General features: G+C 40.1%; 1 protein-coding gene across 6 annotated transcripts in view; it reads left to right on the forward strand.

The window, feature by feature from the left end:
* sema6d (semaphorin 6D) overlaps nucleotides 1–25,355 on the forward strand; it is a 364,739-nt gene that overhangs the window by 92,268 nt on the left and 247,116 nt on the right. For 5 of the 6 annotated variants that reach the window (XM_073033162.1, XM_073033159.1, XM_073033166.1 and 2 more), the window contains exon 2: nucleotides 4,392–4,472. The exons of the other annotated variant lie outside the window; for it this stretch is intronic. The gene's annotated coding sequence lies outside the window, so the exon portion shown is untranslated. The remainder of the gene's footprint in view (nucleotides 1–4,391; nucleotides 4,473–25,355) is intronic. 6 annotated transcript variants of the gene reach the window in all.

The raw sequence follows: 25,355 nt of genomic DNA on the forward strand, positions 1-25,355 counted from the left end.
TATCATTTCAGGTCTTCTCCCTCCCCCTCCCACTTTGAAATCTCTTACTATCTCTTTTTTCCATTAGTCCTGACAAAGGGTCTCGACCCGAAACATCGACTGTACGTTTTCCTATAGATGCTGCCTGGCCTGCTGCGTTCCACCAGCATTTTGTGTATGGCATCCATTAGTCTCGTGAGACCATGGATCTGTGCCTGGAAAGTCTTCTCCAGGGCGCAGGTCTGGACAAGGTTGTATGGAAGACGGGCTGTTGCCTAAGCAGCAAGTCTCCCTCTCCACACCACTGATATTGTCCAAGGGAAGGACAAGGGCTGATACAACTTGGTATCAGTGTCGTTGCAGGAGTTGCCAGAACAAGTTTGAAGGCAACGTCGGACTGCCTTAGGGTCTTCAGCTCCGGATTTGTCCTCAGGGTTTACTCCCGAAGCCTTTTCCATGAATGGGTATGGTCGCAAGGCATCAGAGGTTTGAAATCAGAGTTTTCCCCTCTCTTAGATGGACGCCTTCTCAGACTGATGAGCTCCATCTACCCGATCATTTTGTGTGTGTTGCTTGAATTTCCAGCATCTGCAGATTTTCTCATGTTTGTGTGCAAGACGATGTGTTATTTAATTTGGATTGCTCAAAGCAGTCAATGCTGGCTAAGTTGTTTAGTTCAAAGAAGCTTGCAGACTAGATTGATAATATTACTTAGCATTTTAAGTAGCTGATATATTAATAATTTGGAAGCTTTGTGTACTAATGGAGTCAGCTTCACAACATTAGTTGTGGATCCCTGGGATCTATGTCTCCAGAAGCTTATGGATTGCTTGTGGTAAAAGATATCTGAAAGAATATCACATCTGTGTGAAATCACCCAAGTGGCAGAGAAACGGTATACATGTAGCTAACAGTTCAGGATTTCTGGGAGTGGTCCAGGAACATCAAAAATCATAACAGAAACAGAAGGTGAACTAGAATCTATTCCTCTGAGTTCCATTTCTGTGTTGAGCAACTGGTTCAGTTGCAGCTCATGGATGTGTCTTTTTGGCTTATAGGAATTGTACCTGTAATTTGGAAATCCTTTGTGAGTAGAAATGATCTGTAATTTAGAAGTCTTTTTTTTAAAGATAGAAATTCTCTGAGTTTTAAATGTGTTTTAAGAATGTCGTTTGTATTTAAGCATGTGTCATTGAAAATTAACTGTGTCTAAATTACTTTGTTAGCTGGAAGTATCCCCTTCTTGTTAGGGAAATGGGACCCACCACTCCAATAGTGGGTATTGGCACCTAGTCTCACCATGGAGGATAACCAAGGAAGGGAATTAGTCTTTGAAGATTGGGTAGTTGCTGTACAACCTCCTTTTAGTGAAGATACCAGTACCTATCTATATCGGATGGAGCTTAAGATCTTTATCTGAGTTTAAAACTTCACAGTCAGCAAACCCAATACCATTACACAATCCTACTTGGGTATTTCCTATCTTCATTAACAGGGCTGGGAATTACAGCTATAGGTAAATTAACCTTTACATGGGTCAAGTTCATTTGAACTGTATACAGTTGTATTTGTGACAGAGAGGATCTGTTTTCTTCTAAGTAGCTTTTTGAAGTATAAAATAAGTGGCATCTGGTTCTAAAATGCAATCCCCCATGTGAATTAATGCTTCTTCTCAATGTTATTGTATCTGTTATTATTTTATTCCATAACTATACTTTAACCTCTAACTTTATTTTTTATATTTTTTTCTTTATAATTGTTGAATGTTGTTGTTCTGTATTACATGTCGCGCCCTGACCAACACACCACAGCAAATTCCTAATACATGTAAATGTACATGGTGAATAAGGTAATTGTACAGTAGATTCAATAGGAACATTTAAAGTCAGAGAAATCTATACAATATACATCCTGAAATTCTTTTTCTTCACAACAGAGTGCCCCACAGAATGAGTGACGGTTAAAACATTAGAACCCCAAAGCCCCCCCCCCAACTCCCCCCTCCCACACACAAGTAGCAATAAGGAAATGACCTCCCCCACCAGCAATAGAGCATCAGCGCCCCCCACCGAGCACTCAAGCGTGCAGCAAAGCATCAATAAACTCACAGACTTGCAGTACCCCAAAGACTACTCGTTCACCCGGTAATTCGACATACCACAGGCTCTCTCCCTCCCTAGCAAGGGAAAAGGAGGTGCCTCTTTTCCCAGCGAGAGGGGAGACATAACAAACAACTCGCTAATTTATGGTGTTGCATCGCTTTTTCCGAGCTCTGTGCCCAGAGTGTTCAGGCCTCTGGGCACACAGCCAGCAGCTAACCTGCTGCTCCCGATGTTCTGTGTTCTCCTGCAATGCCTCAATCAGGGGCATCGGCTTTGAATCAGCCCGTCGCCAGATCCACGAAATTCCAGCACCCTGAAGGTGCACTGGTCTTCCAGGCCACGTCCTTGGGATATCAAAAAGTGGCCGGGTGTGAGGCCCTGAGAGCGGGTCCCATTCCCACAAAGAACCAAAGTCAGAGTGTAACTCCACGTCAGGGTCTTCAAAAGAACCTGAAAAGGAAAAAAAGAGATATCAAAGATAGAAATAGAGCTGTTTCCGAAGATGCAAGCAAAGGAATCGCCGATTAGCATCATCATGACTATGCTCCGCCCTCTGAGTCATCCTAATGAAAAACTAATTAAAACTAGGAAAACATTGGTCTGTTATTGGTTACCAGTATTTTTTTTAAACCTGAAAGTAACCACTTCACTGTGAGTCACACACAAAATGCTGGAGAAACTCAGCAGACCAGGCAGCATCTATGGAAAAAGTACAGTCGGTGTTTTGGCCCGAAACGTCAACTGTACTTTTTTCCATAGATGCTGCTTGGCTTGCTAAGTTCCTCCAGCATTTTGTGTGTTGCTTGGGTTTCCAGCTTCTGCAGATTTTCTCTTGTTTGTAACTTACTATGAATTCCAGATTTCTGTGAACAACCAAACAACAAAAATTCTGTGCCTTCATGCCTTCAGATTTAAACAAGTTAAAATTACCAACATTATTTGCACAGAGGTGATTATTGATTACTATTTATTCAACAAAGGTTTGGCTGTATTCAAGAAGTTGAAAATGACTTTGACTACTTGCTCAAATCATTAGTGGTGCTTAGATACCAGAAAAGAGGGCTTTTGTCTATATTGTAATGCAACTCTTGTTCCTAGTAGGCTATTCTCTGCTTTATTAGGGATGTATACAGTATGCCATTGCCTTCTGACTTCAGAAGGCATGAACATATACATAAATGTGGATGCTTTTTTTTCAGAATTTTCTTTATCACTACCCCAATCACTCCAATTTTTAGTTAGTCAATGCTCAAAATTCAAAGTAAGTTTACTATCGTTTTGTAAATGCTACTTCCAAACAAAAATATGTCGCCTATATTATTTTCACTATAGTTCGTGACAATTGCTTGTGGATCGCAACCTGGGGTTCACCATTAACCTTGCCTTCCTCTATTTTGGAGCTTATTTTTGAGACTTTCCCTTCTTGGATGCCAGCATATCACCGTTATTATGTTAGTGTTTTGTATTCATCTGGCTTTTTCCAGCAATGTTTTACTACTTTTTTGATAACTAACTGTTGTAGCTGAGGTCTTCAAAACATTTTGCTTCATGTAAGCACTTGCACTCTGTCACTAAAATGTACAGTACTTGAACATGGATATGTTTTAACTCCAGTCATTTTTCACCCTCATCTTATACTTTTATGAGACTTTTACACAGTCCAGTCAGCTTTCCGCAAATGTATTTTTTTTATTGGTGCGGATGCATTGAAATGAAGATCAAAGACTTCTCTGGATAAAAATGTTTAAACACAGCATGAGCGTGCAGAATTAATGCCTCCTCAGTATGAAATTTGGAAATTCCATAAACTCATTTGAATTCATTCAATTTTACTCTGCTAATTTTTCTCCAGTGTTGGGTAAATTCTTTTTAAAAAAAGTAATGTTATTGTACTAGAGTTGATTATTGAACCATCCAAATAATGTTTACAACAGTGTGAAATTCAGGGAATAGTATTGTGAGAAGAAATCTTTCTTGCGAGCTAAATGGGTATGCATGCCAATTTGATACTCGCGTGACAAGTTCTACTCTGCCACAACATGGGTGTTGTCTAATTATTAAACTGCAGCATTAATGATGTCTCCTTGTGTGGGTGCTACTGAGAAACAGTTCTAAATGTTTACCTTGCGTGAATTGCATTGCATTTTTATGAGTATGATTAAAAAACTAAGTGGTGTATTCTGAATATATTTGGCAGGAACACAATAAGGCTTGTGTTTGACTTTTCCAAAGAAACTAGCATGCAGGCACTGCACCCTTACGACCAGTGGAGGATTTGTTAAATCATGAGCTTTTGTTTCTTCATTCCAGACTGGAACATTACTGTTTGAGCTTGTATGAACTTGAGCCTTGTTCACATCAGAGCCAGCTTCTTCAGGGCCATTTCAGCTGGTAAGACATGTTACAGACTTTTAATAACCACGTATTTTGTCTCATATTATGTTGCTTAAAACTGTTTAGCGAAGTTTACAACATTTGAAAGAATCCTGCAGGGTTCGGCGCACTGAGGTCATCGTGACTGGAAGGTGTATTGGCTAATGATTCATTGACACAACCAATTCAAACTTGTAGAATAATTTTGTCTGCTTTACAAAAATTGGAACAATGCATACTTGTGTGGGCAAAACAACCGAATGAAGAGATGTGAGAGCTTTGCCACTGACACTATTGGATGAAAACACTATGGAACCTAGAACAGTACAGTACAGCACAGGAACAGCCCTTAAGCCCACTGTGTTGTGCCGAACAAATTAAGCTAATGACACTTAATCCCTTCTGCCTGCACATGGTCCATTTCCCTTCATTCTCTGCACATTCATGTATCTATCCTATTTACTTACTGCCTGTTATGCCACTGGTGTTTAGGGCAGCAATGAAGGTCCTTCATCTCTGGCAGTGTTCAGGACTTCCTTCATCGTGTCAGTAACTTCCTCTCTGTTTTCACTACTGTCAGTTATGCAAGTCCTGGATGGAGTTTCAGGAATACTGTTTTATTCAGATGTAGAAGGATTCTCCATTGCTGTTTCCATTGTTTTACCAGTCAGGGTTGTTAGCCCTGAGCTGAGCCCTGAACCTGAGGACCAGTGGACCACTCTTAGTCTACCCTATGACCTGTTTGGCCTGGGTGACCCTACCAAGAGCCAAAGAACAAGGACCTAACTCCAATCAACGTTGCTCTCTGGATCATTGAGGCATGCTAGCCTCCAAACCACAACAAGGTTGAGGTCCTTTTGGCGGATTTATCTATCTAACAGGCCCTTAAATGCCTCCATCACATCTGCCTCCACCACCAAGGCTAGCGATGCATTCCAGGTATCTGCCATTCCATGGTTTTAAAAGTAAGCTTGGTCTGCACACCTCTGAACGTTCCCACCCTCCTCTTAAATGCATGCCCTTGGTTCTTCGATATTTCGACCATGGTGAAAATGATATCAGCTGCTACTTTATCTATGCCTTTCATTACCTTATAAATGTCTTTCAGGTCTCCCCTCAGCCTCTGCCACTCCAAAGAAAACAGTCCTAGTTTGTCCCATCTTTCCTAATAGCGCATGCCGTTTAATCCAGGCAGCACTCTGCTCAAGCTTTTTCTGCTCCCTCTCTTTTGTTTCCACAACCTTCCTATAAAGGGGTAACAAGAACTGAATAAAATAATCCATCTATAAGCTGCAACATGACTTGCTGACTCAGTGCCTCGACAATACAAGCTGGCATGCCTCACGCTTTCTTTACCAACTGATTAACTTGTGCGGCCACAGTCAGGGGGCGATGCACTTAAAATATCCCTCTGTACATCAACACTGTTAAGAGACCTGCCATTAACGCTAATTTTCCTTTTCATCAGATCTTCAAAAGTGCAGCACCTCACACTTGCCAAGATTAAACTTCATTTGCAATTTCTCTGCTCATAACTGCGGATGACTTACAGTATACCCTGCTGTATCCTTTGGCAGCTTTCCATCCAATCCACAAGGACACCAATCTTTGTGCAATCAGAAAACTTACTAAACCATCCATTTATATTTTCATCCAAATCATTACTGCAAAGGGTGCCATTATGGACCCCCCCCCCCCAGAATGCCCCCAGTCATGGACCTCCAGACCCATCAATTCTTTGTCTTCTATGGCCAAGCCAATTTTGAATTAAAATAGCCAAGTCACTGTGGATCCCATATACTGTATTGTAACGCTCAGCTGAGCCTACCATGGGGGACTCTGAAAATGTGTTATTAAAATCTTTGTAGACAACATCCAGTGCTCTACCCGCGTCAAATTGAACTGTCCCACAGCTGTCCGAGTACCAATGATGATGAAGTAAAACACAATCTGTGCTTCATGCTTTGACTCCTGCCCCATAAAGTCCCACAGCATCTTGCCCATTTCTTAGAAGTGTATGTGCATACATGTTAATGTTCAGAATATGTGTGACTCCCTCCAATGTTAAATTGTTTGCCAGAATTCACTATCCAGATTCATATGCAATGAACTACTGAGGTCAATTCACACTGCTAGTGCCATTGGGCAGTATAATTCTGTGTCGGTATGAAAGTAGAGGGAGGGAAATACACTAATATTGATTAACAGTGCCTTACAGGAAATGGGTCACGTTGTACCTTGATTTGAGGAAGTGCTTCGATAGCCAACTCACCATTAGTGGCCAAAGGTGTTTACTCCTATATTACCAACACAACTGATTGGTTTTCACTCTTGTAACTAGACATTATATACTGCAGATCCATGAAACCTAAATTAAGCACAGATAATGTTGGAATTAATCAGCAGATCCAGGTAGCATCTGTGGAGAGAGAAATAGAGTTAATGCTACAGGTCAGTAATCTTTTATTTGGTTTTGCTCTTTTTATGCCAGTTTGCAATCTTCAGACAGTATATGCACAAGATGTAAGTTAAGAGATTTAGAGATTATTGCATCAAATCCCTTGTCCTAAATCATAGACAACCAGCAAATGCAAGAAAAGAAATCTCTGCGGCTTATCAGGCTCGATGATCTGTACATCTAGCTCTAGGATGCTTGTGGTTGCCACAGTTATATTGCTTTGGAACAAAAATTCCATTGCCAGTAGTTAATTATAACACCAGGGATAATAAAAACACAGTAATATATTTGAGCAGAGCTTGCTAGATCTGTCATGTTATTTTATCGTTATAAAAGTTAGGCCTTGTATCTGGGAATATGTGATTAAAAATAGAGAAATACTACTTGCTCTGCTCTGGCAGGGGCAGAAGTGAATTGTGATTATCTTAATTTATATATGATCAAAGTTGTTTCAGTGCCATGTAAAGAAGTGAGCCAGCCAATGCTTCAGAGTGCAAAAATGAGCATTGGTTCATTGTCCTATGCTACCCTCAGAATCAGATTCTTTGAGACCAGCACACAAGTACACTGTCCTTTTAGATCAGAGGTTCCCAGCCTGGGGTCCACAGATCCCTCGGTTAATGATGGGGGTCCATGCATACAAAAGGTTAGGGACCCCTGATCTAGATTAAAGGAGGGTATTTCTGCCTCGTGAGACTATCTACGTTACCATAGTTAATATTGACTAATAAGTAGACCACAGGAAGGGGTTAGTGGATGTAATGAAGTGCAGATAGTTCGCACATGATAGCTTGTGTCCAGGCTGAACAAACTACAACTCACCCTCTTTATAACTAACACTATCTCAGCATGTCAGGCAGCATCTATTAAGAGGAATAGAGAGTTATTGTTTTGGACCAAGACCCTTTATCAGGACAAGAACGAATGGAGTCCTAATGAAGGATCTTGGTTCTAAATGTCTATTCTTCATTCCTCTCTATAGATGCTGCCTGACGTGCTGAGTTCCTCAAGCAGTTTTTTTTTGTGTGTTATCCTGGATTTCCAACATCTGTGGATTCTCTTGTGTCTATAACCAGCACTGACTGTTGTTGGAGGATTTGCATGCATTGACATAATGTAAAGAATTTGAACTAGAACATTGCAGAACAAAATGCTTGTGAGACTTTGCCAATATATTATTGAACCAAACTCTTTCAAAAGAAAACCAGATTAGAGCATGCCAAAGAAGCAATATGTGTAGCATTTTAAAAAGTAGGGGTTTGCACGTGGCCATTTCACATCTGGGATCTGGACTTTAAATTTTGAATAGATTTAAAGCTTAAATCTTTCTGTGGTACCATAAGAGACACCAATAAAATTATTATTGATTGATTTCCTGTTGGAGAAGCACACTTTATTGAATTGCACACAGTTCAACTTCAAACTTCGCAACAACCATCAGAGTCTGTACATTCTGCAAGTCATGGTTTTCTGATCTTGGAGAGTGATCTTTACCCCTGCTGCTAAACCATCAAATATCCAAATGATTAAACTTGACACCAAGAGTTACAGTTGTCAGTCTATTAGGGCAGACAATTGATGTGTTCATATGATCTTCAAGCAAACCAACTATTTAAAAATTAGTGACTGCATATTTGTTTTAATATGGCAAGTCAGAAAAAAATTATATAAATATGTTAACGCTCACCAGCAAATACACCTAACAGAGTTGCTGGGTTTGGATCTTTAAGTCTGGAAAGTAGTAGGATTCTGTATCATGATTGCCAAGAATCTATCTTGACTACAAAAAATGGAACTACATACTGCATGTCTTCAGTGTATTGTATAATCAGGGATGCATAGAGTATAACAAAATGTGATGGGCTTAACATGCAGTTCGGATAAGGGAGAGAGGAGCTCCTTTGCATTTTCTTTGGAAGCAGTGTTTAACAATACTTTATTAGCAGTTGAAACTTGTTGTATAGTTACATGCAGAAGGAACTATGATGTTATAATTGGATATCAAATTGCTTGTAACCATATCTCCAAGAAAATAAAATTATATCATTAACAGAGTGCTGTTAATTTAAATACCGTGTTTCCTTAAAGTGACTGAAGCCTACTGAACCAAATCCTCCAGTGACCTGTAAGAGAAGACATGGAGGGACCTCACGGTATGAAAGAGGTCCATGATGTCAACAGGAGCCTGAAGAACAATAAACCCACTGGTCCTGACGAGATCTCAGCAAAGATGCTTAAGGAAGATGGAGCAGCAGCCCTACACTAGATGCATGCCTTCCTCCTAAAGGTCTGGGAAAAATAACAAATGCCCTCAGAGCTCGATGATGCTCTGATAGTGCCCAGAAGAGAGACAAGGCAGATTGTGGCATTACAGAGGCATCTCCATTCTGTCAACAACAGGCAAAGTGCTTGCAAGTTTCCTTGTCAACCAACTCCTTCTGCTGTCTGAAGAAGTACTTTTTCAATCACAGTGTTGTTTCTACCTATCAGGAGGTGCCACAGACATGATCTTCACTGCTTGTCAATTACAGGGAAACTGTCTTGAACAAAGCAACCCTTACTCGGCTTTCATATATTTGACAAAGGCATTTGACACAGTAGACCGCCAAGCCATCTAGCATATACTATCAAGACGTAGTGTAGCTGTCCTGACAAGTACTTACGAATACTTGTAAGTACTGCAGGCTACTGCATGATGACATGTCAGCCACAGTACTCAGCAATAGTGGTTACTGATGATGCAGGAGTCAAACAGAACTGTAACATTGCACCCACTGTATTTGCCATCATTGGTCAAGACCTGCCAGAGAGAATCCCATTCGTGTATAGAATGGACAGCAGGCGTTTCAACCTTAACCCAGTTCAGGGTGAAGAACAGGTCAGCACCATCACTATCATGTAGCTTCTGTATGTAGATAACAACACCTTCACAGTGCACATTGAAGAAGACCTTCAATGTATCCTTTGCCAAGGTATATAGTGCCCTGGGTCTTGTTCTGAATCAGAATCTGGTTTAATATGACTGGCGTATATTGTGAACTTCATTAACTTTATGGTTGCAGTATAATGAAATACACGATAAATAAATATAGAGAAAAAACTGAATCACTAAGTGTGTGTGTGTGTGTGTGTGTGTGTGTGTGTGTGCATCAAATAGTTAAGTTAAAGTAAGAAGTGCAAAACAAAAAGAAAAAAAATAGTGAGGTAGTGTTCATGGGTTCAAAGTCCATTTAGAAATTGATGGCAGAGGGGAAGAAGCTGTTCCTGAATCACTAAGTGTATGCCTTCAGGCTTCTGTACCTTCCTTCTGATAGAAACAATGAGAAGTGGGCATGTCCTGGGTGGTGAGGGTACGTAGTGATGGATGCTGCCTTCCTAAGACACTGTACCTTGAAGATTTTGTGGATACTACAGAGGCTAATACCCATGATGGGAGCTGACTAATTTTACAAATTTATACAACTTACTTTAATCTTGTGCAGTAGTCCCCCATACTAGATGGTGATGCAGCCAGTCAGAATACTCTTCACGGTAGATTTGTAGAAGTTAAAAAAAAAAGACACAAGTGCTACATCAGCCACCACTCAACTAGTTGCTTATCCAGCCCTCCATCGAAGTTGATGATATCGCCTTTGCAAACATAGATAACTTTCTTTACTTTGGTAGAATTCTCTCCTCAAAAGCAGACATCGAGTCACAGATCAACAACCATTGCTGGAGTGGTTCTAGTAGAGCCTATGTAATAAGGTAGAGTCTTTGAAGACCATGATCTACAGATCCAAACAAAGTTTTTTGTCTATAGAGCAGTCATCCTTCCTACATTACTGTATTGAGCTGAATCATGGATCACCCACAGTTGAGACCTGAAAGCTCTGAAACAATACCACCAAGAGCCTTACAAAAGATTTTAAAGATCAACTGGAAGGACAGGCACACTAACACCAGCATATTGGAAGAGACCAACATGAACAGCATTTCCACATGATAAAGTAACGCCAATGAATGGGTCACATCACTTGGATGCCTAACTCACTTCTCCGAAACAGATCCTGAACTTCCAGTTGAAAGAAGGTTAGCAGACTCCTGATTGGCAAAGGAAAGACTTCAAAGATAGTATCAAAATCAGCCTGAAGAAAATCAACATTAAATCTTAAAAAGTAGGAAGGCATTGCACTCAGTGGAGGAAATCTGTTCAAGAGCAATCTGCGCCACATGAGAGCAACCTCTGCTTTGCCACAGAGAACAAGCAGAAGGTGCAAAATGAGGGAATGAACAACCCAAAGACCCCACCACTAATCACAGCCACCACTTGCTCTTGCCCACACTGCACCAGAATATGTGGATCCCAGATCAGTCACTTTATCCACCTGAGAACCCAGCAATAGACAACCTCTTAGGAGAACATCTTACACTATTCAAGCGATTGCACAACTGCTAGTTTTACAATTAACTCTCTCTCTCTCTATACAACATCTCCCACTCACCTGGTTCGCTCAATTTAGCAAATATAGCATCACATACAAGTCACCTGTGCTGTGTTATTTGTGAAAATATAGTATATGGCCAGACATAACCACAAGCTATTCTACTTCCTCAAAAACCAAAGGCTGACTGGACAGGGTAGAGGAACAGTTTTGAAATTCCAAAGACACAGCTTAGTAAAACAATACTAATCGCAATTTTACCAGCAAAACCACCAATTTAAGGAATATGACTCTTTTAGTTGGTACCAGCTGCCTTGAAATTTGATTCCCAATCATTTCTATCATTTTTCACTTTGGTTTGAGATTCACTTAAACCTGTCAGGATTTTTGGTAGTCTCCCTTAAAGCCTCCTTTGGGAATCAGTTCTGTGAACACCACTTTGATAATGGCTTTGAAGTTTGTACTGCAGTAAAAATACTGTATTAAAGAAGGTTGTTACTAGACAATTGGGTTGGGTCTGCCATTCGATCATGGCTGATTTATTTCTAGCTCAACACCATTCTGCCCTCTCCCAGTAATTTTTGCCATTATTAATCAAGAACCTCTCAGTCTACATTTTAAATATACCCACAGATAGTCTTCTGTGGCAATGAATTCCACAGATTCCCCATCCTCTGGCTAATGAAATTCCTCTTTACCTCTGTTTTAAATCGACACTCTTCTATTCTGAGGCTTTGTCCTCTGGTTCTGTACTCCCGCACTATTGGAAACATTCTCTCCACACCCACTTTATCTCTGCCTTTCATTATTTGATAGATTTCAATGATGTCATTCCCCTTCCCCCAACATTCTTCTAAATTCCAGTGAGTAAAGGCTCAGAGCCATCAAATGGTCCTCAAACGTCAACCTTTAGATATGGGGCCCAAAACTGCTTACAATGCCCCAAATGTATTCTAACCAATGCCTTTCCAAGCCTCAGCATTGTATTATTACTTTTTATATTTTAGTCCTCTCAAAATGAATGCAAACATTGCATTTGCCCTTCTTATTACCATCTCAACCTGCAAACTAACCTTTAGGGAATCCAACACTGGGATTCCCAAGTCTCTTGTGCCCTTCAATTTCTTCATTTTCTCCCAGTTTAGAAAATAATCCAAGCCTTTCTTATGCACCTAAATGCATGACCACACATTCCCCTTCATTGTATTCCATCTCCCACTTGTTTGCCCATTCTCCTAATCTGTTCAAATCCTTCTGTTTCCTCAACTTTATTTCCCCCTCCACTTATCTTTGTATCATAACAAACTTAGCCACAACACCATCAATTCCATCATCCAGATCACTAACATATGATGTGAAAATTAGCAGACGCAATACCAACCCTTGCAGAGCACCGCCAGTCACCACAACCAACTAGGAAAGGCCCCCTTTATTTCCACTCTTTGCCTTCTGCCAGTCAGGCAGTCTTTTCTCCATGCTCGTATCTTTCCTGTAATACCATGGGCTCTTATCTTGTTTAGCAGCCTCACCACCTTGTCAAAGACCTGAAAATCCAAATAAACAATATTCACAATACTTAATGTCTACCCTATGCATTATTTCTTCAAATAATTCCAATAGATTGGTTAGGCAGGATTTCCTCTTAATGCTGCCATGTTGACTTTGGACCGCTTAATTGTGTGCTTCCAAGTGCCTTGAAAACTTATCTTTAATAATAAACTCTTTCTTGTTTTAATAATGGATTCTAAGCTTTGTTGAAAACATGCTTAGAAACAAGACTACTTGTTTACAATTTTGCTCATAGCAGGCAGCGACGAGTATTTACAGGGATACCTACTCCAGCTTGAACAAGAATACCAGTTGATTGTAAACATTTGAATCAAGCCCATGCACAAATAAAAATTGCATTAGAATCTTGCACCATTGATTCATTTTATTAATCTGCTGTTATTAACTGTGATTACCCAGTTGACAATAATTCTGTTGCTTCTGAGGCATTTTGTGCAAAGATTTTGTCAGCTAGGCATGAAAGTGAAACAAAGTCCTTTGGAATTAACCTTTATATGAATGCAAGTTCTTTCATGGCTAGTGGCATAAGCATAGTTGAAGTAGAGATTTATAGAATTTGTCATGGCATGGCATGTCATGTAGTGCTAAACTGAACAACTGTTCCCCTTTATATACCTTTGAGTATAAACAAAACAACCTAGGTTGTTTTAGATAGGCATAATCTAAAAACATAATGCATCAGGGTTAACTGGTGATACAGAGAGCTTAGCTAAAATATTTTAAGGAGGGTAAGACCAAAAGGAAGGTGATTCAAAGTGTGGACACTCATGCATGTGGTCCAGTCCACTGAAAACATGGTCACATTTCATGACAGGTGCAGGGGTTAAAACAATTGAAAAGGTGGAGGAGTCACATTGGTAGAGAAGAAACTAATGATAAGGTGCAGAACAGAGTGGAGAAGTGGCAGATGGAATTCAGTTCGGAAAAGTGTTCAGTGACGCACTTTGGAAGGTTGAACTTGAAGGCAGAACAAAGTCAATGGCAGGATTCTTAGCAGTGGGAAGGAACAGAGGGATTTTGGGGTCCATGTCCAGAGATCCTTCAAAGCTGCCAGACAAATTAATAGGGTGGTTAACAAAGTGTATGGTGTGTTGACCTTCATTAGTTGGGGACTGAGTTCAAGAGGCACAAGGTAATGTTGCAGCTCTATAAAATGATGGTTAGACCACATTTGGAGTATTGTTCAGCTCCGGTCTCCGTATAGAAAGGACACAACATTGACCCCTGCGAGCACTGCCAGTCACCACAACCAACTAGGGTGCAGAGGAGATTTACTAGGATGCTACCTGAATTAGAGAGCATGTCTTGGGAAGGTTGGTTGAGTGAGCTAGAGATATCCTTTTTTTTTGGAGCGAAATGGAATGAGAGGTGACTTGATAGAGGTGAAGAAGATGATCTGAGGCATAGGTAGAATAAACAGCCAGAGATTATTTCCAGTATGGAAATAGGTACAAGAAAGCATAATTTTAAGGTGATTTGAAAAAAAAGTTTGGGGGTGTCAGAGGTAGATTTTTCTACACAAAGTGGTAAGTACATGGAATGTGCTGCCAGAGGTGATTGAACTGGTAGATACATTAGAGACATTTAAGAGATAGCATAAGGATGAAAGAAAAATACAGGGTTATGAAGGGAGGGAAGGATTAGATTGATCATAGAGTAGGTTAATAGTTGGAACAATGGAACAACATTGTGGGCTGAACGGTCTGCAATGTGCTCTACTGTTCTTTGTTCTATGGAGGTTAGGAAGAGTAAGGCTATAACTTATGTGAGAATTTAACATTAGGGTTTGAATGGGCCAATGTAAGTCATAAAGGAAGTATCCTATTAGAAGTTGGATCAAAAATACTTGACCATCTCATTTGGCAGATATGATGTAGGGTAGAATATGGATTCCTGAGTTTTGATTGAACTGAAGTATTCAGGTTGTGAGAGCAGGCAAAACCAAAGTACTTTGAGTATGAAAATGAGAAGGGCATTAGCGATGTTAGATGTGAAGAAGAATATGGAAATACAGATGGCTTTTGTGACGGGAAGAGTTTGTATTCTGAAGCTTAGCTTCAGTAAAGCAGGACACAGATGGAGTATGTCCAACACTGGAAAATTGCCCAGGTTTGTCACGTTCACTACAAAGCAGGATAAATCTAATCCAAATAATTGCCAGTGTATTTTCATCAAAATAATGGACCATGCTTTTGCTGGTGCTAACAGCACCACCAGTCAGCTGTTCAGTTTGGTTTTCACTAGAACCACTTGGCTGCACCTCTAGGTCCAGACCAAAATGTGGACCATTGAATTGAGTTCCAGGGATGAAGTAATTTTGGCTGCTCTAGGCGCCAAAGCAGCATTTGACTGAGTAAGACATCAACAGACCCAGGTAAAACTGAAGGCATTGGGCATCAAAGAGAAAACACTCCAGAAGTCTGAGTCATACCTTGTAAAAACACCTATGGTTATGGTTGTTGGAGACCAATCATCCGAACCTCAGGACTTCACTGTACATACTGCTCAGGTTTGTGTTCAAGGGTCAACCAATTTAAAATGCTTCAATGATTCCCCTTTTCTCACAAGTTGAAAGTTTGCTAATGGTCACACAATGTTCAATTACATTCGCAACTGCTCAGCAAATGAAGTAGTCCATACCTGCATACAAAAAAGGCTTTGACAGCATTCAGATGTGCATTCAGGCATTCACTGAATTTAATCCAGAAAAGTGTGAGGTAATGCATTTTAGGCTATCTAATACTGGTAGAACATACACAGTAAAGGCAGGGACCTTAGAAGTGTTGATGTACAGAGAGACAGGGGTGCAAAGCTCATAGCTCCATGAAACTGGCAACCCACTGGTGGATAAGGTGATGAAGAAAGTGTTTGGTTTGCTTGCATTCATTGGCTGGGGTATTGAGTATAGGATTTGGGACATCGCATTGCAGCTACACAAAATCTTGGTTAGACCACATTTGGAATATTGTGTGCTGCCTTGATCACCGCGAGAAAGAGTGTGGAGGAAATTCACAAGGATGTTGCCTGAGTTGGAGAGGCTTAGTTACATAGAGATATTAGATTGGCTAGGATTGTCCTCACTGGAGGCTGAGGGGTGATGTGCAAGTGGATTATAAAATTAAGAGGGTGAAAATAAGATAGATGATCAGTCTTTTTGCAAGGGTAGGAGAGTCTAAAACTAAAGGACATGGGTCTGAGGTGAAAGGAGAAATATTTAAAGGAGATCTGAGGGGCAGATTTTCCAGGCAGGGCCACAGTGTTTATTTAAAAAGCATTTGCATGTGAATGTGGATAGCAAAAGGAGTAGAGGGAAATGGGCCAAATGTAGGAAAGTGGGATTAGCAGTAGGTAGATTCCTTGGTATGGATGAGTTGCGCCAAAAGGCCTGTTTCTTGCTTTATGACTCAGTTAAGTGTCAAGTAACCTTGGCAGCACAAAACTGCTGAACTACCTCCAGCAGGGGTGAGACTAACCAGATACCTTAATGTTCAAAGGTATTACTATTACATATTCCCACCTTCAATACCAGGTGTTCGCCATGTTACAGTTTCATAAAAAAACTCAGACCTGTAGTAAATTATTAATTTAGACTCTAAATCCCTAAAGCCATCCCATTAGCTACAGGATACAAGTCAGGAGTGTGATGAATCTGCTTGGATGATTCAACTCCAATACTCAAGATGCTTTGTCCAAGGATAAAGTAGTCCCCATTATTGGTATCCCATTCACCACCAAAGGCATTCATTTTTTTACACCACCAATGCACACTGGCTATGGTGGGCAATATCTACAAAACGTGATGGAAATATGTGTCTTGACTGCTCACTCCCAAATACAAGAACCCTAACACAGAGGAGGACAAAAACACATTACTTGTATTATTGCTCAACATTACACAACATAGTAAATTGAAAATAAATTGACGCTGCGTGTAAACTCTGAACTTTCTCTCCAACGGTATTCTGGCAGAACATTCACCAGAAATGCTTAGTAATTCAAGGTAGCAACTCACCACCTCTTTCTTAAAAACTTAAGGATTGGCTGTACAGCTTATTCTTACTGTCATAGTTCTCAGATCCTGAACAAAATGAATGAAAATAAATTGGAAAAAATGGGTTTCAGGCTGTTTGATTAATTCGGAAACAGTGAAAGGGTGGCTGGAATTAGTGATAAGGATGCGGTTGAAGTGCAACGTAGCTGAAGGCACTGATTTGAGTTTTCTCTTTGTTTAACTGAGTAAAATTGGAATTCAGTTTTGAATTGATGTCATCAGCTGGCACAGAGGCTGCAAAGAGTCCTTAAAGGTTATTTTGGAAGGGAGAAGAGATTGAAATGCAGATGGTAATAGATTACATTTGGTTCAAGAAAGAAAGTTGGATGGGCAGCATTTCAGTGCAAATGTGAGCAATGATTCAAGGACAAGATAATTCCAAAGGCCTGACTAAATAAACTACGTGTAATTTTTTTTAAAGTGATCCCATTGATTTGATTATTGGATGAACACATTTCAGTTTATTTCCCCATTCACATGTTTAACTTTTCTGACTCTTGAAGCCTAAAGAATAAACTGTGCAATTTTTCTAAATCAGAGTTTTTATATTTGATTCAAGAAAAAGACTGTAAAATTGTCCATTTGTCACATTGTATTTCAGTTTGCTCCATAGTGTGTAGTGAAAGATTAAAAGCATAAGCTAAGCTATCTTTATCACAGGATGCCAGTGGCAAAGGTCTGTTTTCTCATCTAGCAGTGAAAGTTAAAATTCACCTGCAAAGCCGTGGGGGGGGGGGGGGGGGGGGGTGTACACACACACACACTGTACTGTAGTAATTTTCTTTTTGCACTGTATTTCTGCCACAAAGAAAACAAATTTCATGATATAGTGAGTGATGATAAACCTGATGCTGATATGGGTCTCCATTGTGGATTAAGAGTGAGAAGGGGGCAGGAAGAGAAGCATCATTGTTGGGGGAAAAGTTAAGGGGGGGGGGGAAGTAGGAAGCACCAGAGGGATATTATGTAATAATCAATGAACCAATTGTTTGGGATCAGATGACCTTGCCTGCAGTGTCAGGGCTTGGTGTGACTGCACCCACACCACTCCCCCACCACCCAAGACTCTGTCTCTGCCATCTATCCCATACCCTCCCATGGTGCTCCACCCTCACCAGACCCAACATCCTTTGCTCCCGCCAGATTTACAAATGCTCTCTGCTCCATGTTGACAAATACAGTACTGTGCAAAAGTCTTAGGCACCCTAGCTCTGTGTGTGTGTGTGTGTGTGTGTGTGTGTGTGTGTGTGTGTGTGTGTGTGTGTGTGTGTGTGTGTGCATTTGTGCGTGTGTATATATGTGCCTAAGACTTTAGCAGAGTGCTGTACTTACCTATCACATGCAGATGCGGCTTCACCTTAGTATTAATTCTAAAACTAATTTGAAAGATCAGGCTCCTGGTATGCAACATTACTAATGTATTGCAGAAGCATCTCTACAACTAGATGGCCCTCTGTTGATCTATGCTCTCCTCCAACTAAAAATAAAATTATTTCAAGGTACCCTTATATAGTGAAGGACCACATTTTACTTTTACCTGTGGCAGACCTTGCTAGAAATTTTCATCACATGCATTTCTCATTGAGCTGAGATCAACATCATAGTATTTAGAAATATTAGAAATTTAATATATGTCATTTCTAGGTATTGGAACTGAACTCATTTCATTGAATGCATGCAATACATGTATCTTTATTCCAGTGGTTCTATTCCATTCCCTGCTAGTACTATACAAAAACATGGGTAACCTATTGACACACACAAAATGCTGGTGGAACACAGCAGGCCAGGCAGCATCTATAAGGAGAAGCACAGTTGACGTTTCAGGCCAAGACCCTTCGTCAGGACTAACTGAAAGGAAAGGTAGTAAGGGATTTGAAAGTAGTGGGGGGAGGGGAAAATGCAAAATGATAGGACAAGACCGGAAGGGGTGGGATGAAGCTAAGAGCTGGAAAGGTGATTGGCGAAAGTGATACAGAGCTGGAGAAGGGAAAGGGTCATGAGACGGGAGGTCTCGGGAGAAAGAAAGGGGGAGGGGGGAAGCACCAGAGGGAGATGGAGAACAGGCAGAGTGATGGGCAGAGAGAGAGAAAAAAAAACTAAATATGTCAGGGATGGGGTAAGAAGGGGAGGAGGGGCATTAAGGCGTTGCTACACCTGCCCTTACACTTCCTCCCTCACCACCATTCAGGGCCCCAGACAGTCCTTCCAGGTGAGGCGACACTTCACCTGTGAGTCGGCTGGTGTGGTATACTGCATCCGGTGCTCCCGGTGTAGCTTTTTGTATATTGGTGAGACCCGACACAGACTGGGAGACCGTTTCGCTGAACACCTATGCTCGGTCCGCCAGAGAAAGTAGGATCTCCCAGTGGCCACACATGTTAATTCCTCCCGTCCCATGATCCTTTCCCTTCTCCAGCTCTGTATCACTTTCGCCAATCACCTTTCCAGCTCTTAGCTTCATCCCACCCCCTCCGGTCTTCTCCTATCATTTTGCATTTCCCCCTCCCCCCACTACTTTCAAATCTCTTACTATCTTTCCTTTCAGTTAGTCCTGACGAAGGGTCTCGGCCCGAAACGTCGATAGTGCTTCTCCTTATAGATGCTGCCTGGCCTGCTGTGTTCCACCAGCATTTTGTGTATCTTGTTTGAATTTCCAGCATCTGCAGATTTCCTCGTGGTAACCTATTGAATAGTGTTATTAGTTTCAATCTCACTGCCATCGGGGCAAATGGTCTCAATATCAAATATTAATTAATCTGCAGAAATGGTATATACGAAAATCATAGGGCAGGTCAATTTTTTTCTTCTATAATAATCTCTCTGGGGAAAAGGCGCAAGTATGACCATGTGAATATTTTAAGCGAGTTGCATCTCCAAAGATCACTTCACCTTTCAACATGAAGATGTCCTTGTATTCTGAGGTAGTTCCCTCTGGTCCTATAGGACACATCCTCAGTATGACCATTCTATCTAGTCCTTTCAATATTTTATAGGTGTCAGTGCGATCTCCTCTCATTCTTCTAAACTTGATCGACTATGGACCCAGAACCGTCACGGTAGCATGGTGATTAGCACAGTGCTTTACAGTACAGGTGACCTGGGTTCAATTCCTGCTGCTGGCTATAAGGAGTTTGTATGTTCTGCCCAAGACCACACGAGTTTCCTCCCGTAGTCCAAAGACTAACTGGATGGTGATCAGTCACTGTAAATTGTCCCATGATTAGGCTAGGATTAAATTGGGGAAGTGCTGGGCAGCATGGCTCAAATGGCCAGAAGAGCCTATTCCATACTCTATCTCAGTAAATAAATAGATAAATAAATATTTGGCCAGAGCTAACAAACCACTTGGAGTTGCAGATGAGATATTTAAATTAAAATTTTCTCTTGGCCTACAGCATGCCTTATTGATTAGATATTTCAGTTTAAAAAATGCAGCCCTGTTTTTGAAAGGAAATTCCACCTCACTAGATACAACTGTACTGTAACTTGCAGTGGAAAATAGTCAAAGTGACCAAGATGTGATCAGATTCTGCAGTTCCTTTTTTTGAATGAGATTTCTTTGGAAAACCGAGAACACAAGGAGCTGAAGAAAAGCTGATCCTACAACATTGCCAGTTCAGTCCCTTGTATTGTTTGTACCAAAATAATTAAGTGGTTCACCCAATAAAGGAAGTGACAATGTTCTCCATGACTGGATTTCTCATTATTTGCCTGTCCTTTCACACTCCATTTCAGCCATTATACTGCATTCATATCCAAAGCTTCTTCAAGTTTCTCTAGTGCCAGTGCATCCATGAATGATTACCTGATGAATAGCCACATGGATTACGTCTTGATTTTCTAATGAAGTTCTTCTAAATTTCATTTTGTAATTTTGCCCATGTAAAGCATCTGACACCAGATGGCCGATGTGGTTTTTTTTCCACTACAGTTCACTTCCACTGTTAATGGTTGAAGACATAAGAGTACAGAAAGCCTATCATTTGTTGACGTGGATTTCATTGAGAAAGTTAACCGTCAAGGCACTGCTGATGTCTGTTGTCAAATAATTGATGAGGAAATTGCACAAATGTTTTGAAAGGCTGGCTTTATTATTTGACATCACAGATTGTATCCAGAGCATGAGGTAGTTGCAATGTCTGTATCTTTTGTTCCTCTACCAGTTTTATGGAGTTTAAAAATGACTTTGTCAAACAGAGCTGCTGCTTACAGCTGAAGGTTTTGTATTTTGCTAATGTACTTAGAAATGCTTTACTTTTTAATCCCCTTGCTGAGAAGGTGTTTCAGTTTATAGCTGATTAGGTTTGTTTTATATAAAGCACCAAATCTCACATTAGAAGAAGTGTGCTGGATTGCATTTCACTTTTAAGACTATTTTCAAAAAGATAGTGAAGGGATCAAGAACAACATACTTTCTGTTCGTTGCTCCTAGCCTTTGTTCTTGTGGCCCGATTACCAGATCTGCAATTTGAAGTGCTAATGTTGAGGAGACTACTTTGTTAATAACGACCCTTTGATGAGAGGAGGGAAAGAAGCCAACTGTAGGCACTAACAAAAAAATGTACTTTTGCTGTACTTTCTGTCTTTGTGTGCCTTTCGACAAGTTTCCCTTGTTGGGAAACCACATGTTAGGTCACAAATCCTACCTAAAGCCATCCTTTTTGAACATTTTGTTGCAGATGCTTTCTCACTAATTCCAAATAAAATGGTTATATCTGAGCAGTCTGACTTTACAGAAGCACGTGGTAAACAGAAATGGGAGAAAGTGCAGCTAATTATTATGCTTCTGAATGAAATTGCTGACCTTTAACAACAGCCCAACTATTCCAAGCCAAAACTTATCACAGAGTGCATCACAGTTGTGTCATAGCGAAAAGGAGGTCATTATTCTTAAGGGACATTCAACTCCGATAATTTTCCTGCACAAGTTTAATTCCTAAATTCAGTTGCTTATACAGTATCAATTAAAACCTCACTGGAGTATTTTTGAAAACAATAATAGCAATAATAAATGGTCTTGTTAAAGGTGCCTGTCCTTAAAGTCTAATAAATGTCTGCCAATTTACTTTGAACCTGCTGGGTAATGGAGTTATTACTACCCTGTAAATATAAGAAAAAAATATAGCCATGTATGAACTGCAATGGCTGTGGAAATATTAACTACGATCTCCCAAAAGGAAATGGAAAATACCAAAACAAATACAGCTCCATTGTGTTATGAGTTCCCTTCCTCTGTTATGATAATTTAAATATTTATTGTGCATTGAAAAATATTTGAACAGGAAAGGACTATTTAACCCACCATCCAATTAGATCATAGCTAATTTAGTTTGCTTCAAAATTCATGTTTCAAAGCTTTCCTTATTTTCCTTACTAACAGAAATTTATCAGTCTCCAATTCAGAATTAACTTGGCATCAATTACAGTTAATGCACAAAGTGTTCCAATTCTTTTTTCTTCCATGTCAAATATATATACATGCAAATTTTACATATATGCAAAATATATATAAATATGTGCTTCTGGATCAGCACAGTAGCATAGTGGTTAGCACAATGCTCTACACTACAGTACCAGTGACTCAGTTCAATTCCCATCACTGTCTGTAAGGAGTTTCTACCTTCTCCCTGTGACCACGTGGGTTTCTTCCGGGTGCTCCGGTTTCCTCTCTCAATCCAAAGACGTACCAGTTGGCAGGTTAATTCATCATTGTAGATTGCCCTGTGATTAGACTAGGATTAAATCAGGGGATTGCTGCGCAGCATAGCCTGAAGATCTGAAAGGGCCTACACCATCCTATATCTCGATAAATGTAGAATGAACACTGTGAGCAACCATTCATATTTCATTGCTGTGTGTGATCCAACATTTTAAAGAAACCACAGCACATGACCTTCCATTGTTGAGCACAACGGTAAAGAACACATTAGGATAAAGTACAATAGAGAGCAAGAATAAAGGGAGTTTGTGAGGACTCTTGGGTGTGATCAGTTGAACAGTAACGTGCCAAAAGGCAAGGGGTTGGAAGTGGGGTGAAATGTAGCATCACCCAGTTTTTGACACAGTATGGTTGATCTGTGTGTATACTCAACTAATTAACCTCAATGTGATTGTCTGTGGAATTTTGCTAATGCCATCAGAGGATGGGTGAGTGCATGTTTTAATTGTAATGTAGAGCTGATGGCTTGAAGATCTTGGCTGCTTAATTACTTTGGAAATGATCCATGAAACAAAGCCCTGCTAGAGTATACACCTGGATTTCAAGTGATGTGATAGTCATATAATGCATCCTATGACTTATGCTTTACATCAATTTTCTCACCTCCCCATCTCTCCTGAGGAGATTAAACTCCTTACAGGGGAATGTTTCCATGGACACCAATCGGTTATAGAACATCTCACTGAAGGAGTGATTACGTAGGTGCGATCCTGACAGCGAATGACTGCAGTTTACTAAACAGGTGGTTGGGATCGCCTAATCCCAAACAAATCACAATTCAGCAGGGGATGCTGAATTGTGCTAGGTAGTTGTTGATTTGTCTCTCCTTGGACCAGGAATATTGACACAAGGTTCGTAATGTAAGGTTTTCTTGCTCTTGTTGGTTATCTCACTGAAGTTTATCAAAAGAAAACAAGCAAGGGGCATGTGACCCCTTGGAACTGCTTTACTATTGAATAAGATCATGATTATCTTTCCGCAAATTCCAACTCTTTCCCTGTAGCAACCCCTGGGCCCCCTGTACTTTGGTCTTATCAGTCTTAATCATGAATAGAAATGAATAACTGAGCATCAACTGAAGCAAAAACTAAATGGCCCTAAACAGCCAACTTCATTAGAAAAATCTCCTGCTCTTGCAAATCTGCTCTATTTTTTAAAAAAGATCCTTTCATGTAAACAGTGTATTGAGTGAAGATGTTGAGTATTCCTTCTTTGATTAGATGACATTGGATGGATAGTGATATATAAGCCAATTACAGGTAGACAGTTTCTCTCTTCAGGACTTTGGAATGGAATTTGAACTAGAAGAATAGAACCTAGGTTATTGTTGGTTCAAGTCCCACTCTTGTCATTCAGCTGTTTATGAGGCTATCAATCTTAAGTAGCATTGAATGAATATTTGAAAGTATGTCGAATCTCTACGCATTCTCTACAAAGGTCTAATCTTTAGTCTACACTAAGGTTATGAACGTGCTACAGTTGAGTATGTAGCCCAGGAAGAAATGAACACCTGCAAATTCTTGTAAAGACAAAAATAAGGTTAAGGTTTCTAAGTGTTTATGACTTACTGGTAGTATTGTTTACAAGTCTTGGCTAGACGTCGATGGATCAAGCTTCAAAGAAAATGTCACAGAATTCAGTGTATGCCAAAGTATGAAAATTCCCAAGGCAGTTCTCTTTAATTTTGACATACAGCAGAGTTTTCATATTTTGTTTGAATTAATTAACCTGCCGTGAGATTCACCTTGTGAAGGCAATAAAAGTGAGTTGTCATTTAATTAGCTCCATTTCTTTTTGTGTAGTAGAGCATGCAGCTTTCATGTTTGATGTGTGTAATTCATTGGTGGATTGGAGTAATGCTTTCCTATAGACTCCTGTCAGTTTAATAATAAAGTACTTGTATCTTTTGAATGTGAACACTCAAATAATGGCTGTCAATTAACTGCCCAGTCTAAAATGTACCAATTCTATTTTCTAACTTGTCGAGTAATAGGTTTGCGTCAAAGAAAAGCTGTTAATTTTTCCCTCAGTCAGCCCAGTTTTTCTGTGCTGAAAAAAGATCTACCAGAACGATAACAAAAACTGTAAAACTTTCAATGAAACAAAATGCCATAATGTATTTCACAGGAGTCTTATCATGCATAATTTTGCATGAAGCCACTCTGAAATGTTAGGGTAGATGATCAAAAGTTTAGTCAAAGAGATAGATTGCCTGTGATACTGAGCTGAGTGTTATACTCAGTATTCATGTAATCACTAAGACTAGCTATTTTGATCTCATAGAACATCACCTCTTTTCAGCTAACTTACTGCTGAAACCTTCTGAATTTGTGACTGTTGGCAAGACCATGAGACGTAAGAGCAGAATTAGGCCATTTGGCCCATCGAGTCTGCTCCGCCATTTAATCATGTTTGATCCTTTCCCCTCCACACTCTCTACAGCCTCAAGGAAAACAAGAACTCTGCTACTAACGTCTTAATTCACACCAAACCCCATTCATCTGTTTTGCACCCTCCACAACACCATATCCTTACTGGCATTGAGATTAAACAATGGCACGATTTTAGAAATTCACATGCTTGTTTCCAAAGTCCTTAGTGCTTTTCCCCTTTTAATACTTTTGTAGTTTTGTTCAGCCCAACAACCTCTAAGATATTAGTGCTCCAGCAAATTTGG

The sequence above is a fragment of the Hemitrygon akajei genome, chromosome 30, assembly GCF_048418815.1.
Source record: "Hemitrygon akajei chromosome 30, sHemAka1.3, whole genome shotgun sequence".
In the NCBI taxonomy this organism is placed as follows: domain Eukaryota; kingdom Metazoa; phylum Chordata; class Chondrichthyes; order Myliobatiformes; family Dasyatidae; genus Hemitrygon; species Hemitrygon akajei.